This window comes from Austrofundulus limnaeus, unplaced genomic scaffold (assembly GCF_001266775.1).
Source record: "Austrofundulus limnaeus strain Quisiro unplaced genomic scaffold, Austrofundulus_limnaeus-1.0 Scaffold32, whole genome shotgun sequence".
Lineage (NCBI taxonomy): Eukaryota > Metazoa > Chordata > Actinopteri > Cyprinodontiformes > Rivulidae > Austrofundulus > Austrofundulus limnaeus.
The window spans coordinates 730,282-733,842 of record NW_013952434.1 but is presented as its reverse complement, the minus strand read 5'-3'; the positions used below and the strand labels follow the sequence as shown (position 1 = coordinate 733,842).

Genomic DNA, 3,561 nt, shown 5'->3' with positions numbered 1-3,561 from the left:
ACACACACACACACACACACAATCATCAGGCTCTGTCAGGGAGAAGCGCAGTGCAAGAGCAGTCCGAGGATAAAGGCATTCTTCCCTCTCTGCGGGCGTTGAAACTGCTGCTCCAGGGCAGGAAAGGTAGGCATTTTATTTAAAAGGCTTCACTTGTGTCTCCAGATGAAYATTGTTGCAGACTGACTGACCAGACTTTGTGGCTGACTTTTCTTTTCTGACCTCCTATAATTTCAGGGAATGAGATGTCAGATTGTTCTCATCTGTGAGGGTTGGACTGAAAGGGTGAGGACATTTGTTTATGCTGAACAAAAAGTACAGCTTTTACATTCATATTAGGGTTAAAGGGACAGTCTGGTGATTTTGTCAGAGTTCTGATTGATGACATTGGGCACAAAAGAAAGGCGAAGAACATAAACAGTCAAGTTGCAATCGCAACATCCTGAAAGTACTGATCTTGTGTTTTATGGCTGCACTGCAGTAAACAAAACCTGTCTGTATTTTGTTCCTCAAATAGGTTTTTATTATAAAAAATAAAAAAAAATACAAAATAAAAAAAAACAGGTGATGGCAATTTATTAACATCTCACTGTGTTGGGAGGATATAATAATGTGGCTCCAGCGGCTCCAACAGGCAATGGGTCGGTCATCTAGAACAGTGGTTCCCAAAGTGTCGGGACTCATTGGGGTCTCAAATCATCAAGGTGGGGTCCTGAAAAGATTTTCTGAATTAATTACATTTTAAAATGACTGTAAACATTAGAGTAGAGTGAGGTTTACTTAAAAAGAGATGAAAGTAGCATAATGTTATATGTCCTTGTTTATTTGATCCGATACCAATGTTCACCCAAAAATAGTTTCAGGCTTCTGTTGTTTTGTGGTTCAAAAGTACGGAGTTACAATTCTGTAAACATTTTAGAAAATACAAACAGTAAAACTCATCTTTTTTAAAAGACCTTCAGCTAACAAAGCTCAAGAGCAGAAAGTTCTTGTTTTGAAGCTTAGCGTTAGCATTAGCTCGGGGTCTGGTGGGCTGCATGGTTGATGCCAAACCATGAACAATAGGTCAAGAACAAAAATCAGGAGTGACGTGAGGCTATTCTGATACATATCAATRAAAAACGCGTTGAACGGTACTCTGAACCAATGTTTGCAAACAGATCCTAACTGTTGATACTTGACAGAGCTTCGCTTCAAAATCCCGACTATCCCTTTAATCCCTGAGCGCTCCCCTCTGCTGACTCACGCAGGATGAGACCTGCAGCCCCTGAAGGTATTATCCTCCCGCTAACTGAGCTGTTCGCACCTGTCGCCGCTGTGCCACGGTGAGTCAGGTCTCCTCTTTCACCAACAGGGAGCCTGACTTGAGAGAAGGAGAGGAGAGACGTCCCCCCCACCCACAAAAGTGTGCTGTCAGCATCCGCAGGGAGAAGCCAATGGCAGCGGGCGCCGTATCACTTCTGAAACACAACACCACCTCCAATAAYGCTGAGAAGGCTCGAGAGCAAAGACGCAATCTGTGAGTGTGTTTTGGGAGCTTAAATGCATGAATAAGTGTGAGTACAGTCAGTGTCTTTGTGGTGACTTTTTACACTCAGCCAGTCATGAAACTATAACAACCTGAGGGTCCCCTTCTGTCGGCTTCCCTCCCTGCATACTGATGTGAGTCAGAGTTATTCATTCATCTGAGGTCATTCCCCTGCAGAACTCTTTGGGCTGCTGACTTTAACAGCCTGGATGTTTTGTAATGAGTGGGATTTTGCAGCTTTAATTAATAATTAATCGCACTAAGGCCAGTTAATGTGCAATGTTTTGGGCTGTTTCTCGATTACCGGCTTCATTAGTTTGAGGCTTTCTGCACATAATCGTCTCGACAAAGAGGTCTTAAAATCAGCATCCCCATTTGTCCCTCAGCTTTTGCCGAGACGTTCGCTTACGAAAGTGTCTCGTTTTTCAGCACATCATTTTCAGAACATGCTTTTCAAGCGCGCCCTGCTGGTGAGGAAATTATCACAAAGGAGAGGCTGAAGGTCAGCGCCTCCCTTGATGAAGCACATGTTTCTCTTCTGTTGGCAGTTTTGGAAGCAGTCGTTACTTTTCTGGGAGTTATCCAACAGTCACACATATTACTTTAAACATGCACACATCRGGACAAACTGAGAAACACATGACCACAAGATTCAGTGTCAAAAGTTTGTGTGAGGACAACTTAAAACACATGAGCATTATGGTGGCCCTAAAAGGGTCCATTGTCATTAACTTAAAAGTTTTGTGTTCAACTTTGGCTAAACACACAACTCATCTCATTGCTACAACCAAGCCCCTCTAGCAAACACTAACTGAGCTCTACATGGTGTTTCCTGCGTAGAAACAGTGTTTTAACACGTCCTTTTAAGAACACTGAAAAGTACCACATGTACAACTGACTAAGGGTGAAATAATAATACAGAAATACTATTAAAAGTAAAAGTAAGAGTTTTATTCACTGAAGAGTTGTTTTGATAAACTGCAATCATAAATTCTTAACTGTCTACTTGTCGACAGGGAATTCCCACTAGAGCRGTGTTTCAGTTTAAATTTCTGACTTGTAAGTGGAAATTTCCCGTTTCCCAACAGGGCTGCAGCTAGAGAAAATGAACCCTGTGCACCTAGGGATGCTGTCATTTCAGGCTGAAATAATCAACATGCACTATGGGAGTTGTAGTTTATGGTCTTGGACACTTAATTTGAAACATCAATACATCTTTGAAGCTCTCATGGGCCACATAAAATGCCATTGCGGCCACATTTGGCCCCCAGACCTTGAGATTGACACGTGTCTTTAAGCAGAATTAAGAAAAAAATTGATACAAAATTCAAGGAAGAAAAGGCAAACACTTCACAGACTGAGAAGAAAATATTTTTTGGTCAATTTATTTAATAATTATKAGTGACATTGTGTGAGATTAAGTTTAACGTTTTTAAGATTTGACAGAAAATGACTCATTTCTTAACATAAGATTATGTTATATGATTAGTCTAAAACTCTGGCATGAAAGGCAGTAAAATTTCCTGTTTTTCTTTTGTTTTTTTCAACACACTTTTGAGCAACCTTCCATGCTGAAAAATCAGGTGAAAACTCAAAAAGATGAGACGGTTTTGTTTGGGCTTGTTACACACTGGAGTCCATTTTAGCCTATAGGAAGGTGTGTATTAGTTTCTGAACAACATAAATTGATCGTATGTGTGTGTGTATTGTGTGTGTCTACAGTGCATTTGTAGTGGATCTGGCTGGACCACCTAGTCTCGAGTCTGAGCCTGCTGGTACAGACCACTACACCCATGCATAATCGAGTTGAGGAGAACAAAGATGTTCTACAAACAGTGTTTGTCTGGATCAGGACGATCCCAGCATCCAGAACCCAAAGAGAACAGTGAGGCTTTCACAGGATTTTAAAGGAAGAGGCCAAGCGCAGGGACCAGAAATACAGTGGTTTGCAAAAGTATTCATACCCCTTGAACTTTTCCATATTTTGTCACATTACAACCACAAACATAAATATATTTCACTGGAATTTAATG

At 41.0% G+C, this 3,561-nt stretch overlaps 1 long non-coding RNA gene across 1 annotated transcript in view; it reads right to left on the bottom strand.

Moving 5' to 3' along the window:
* Nucleotides 1-51: 51 nt before the first annotated feature.
* Nucleotides 52-3,561, bottom strand: part of LOC106515741 (uncharacterized) — a 19,442-nt gene continuing 15,932 nt past the window's right edge. The window contains exon 3 of the long non-coding RNA XR_001310040.1: nucleotides 52-712. This is a non-coding gene — a long non-coding RNA (uncharacterized LOC106515741). The remainder of the gene's footprint in view (nucleotides 713-3,561) is intronic.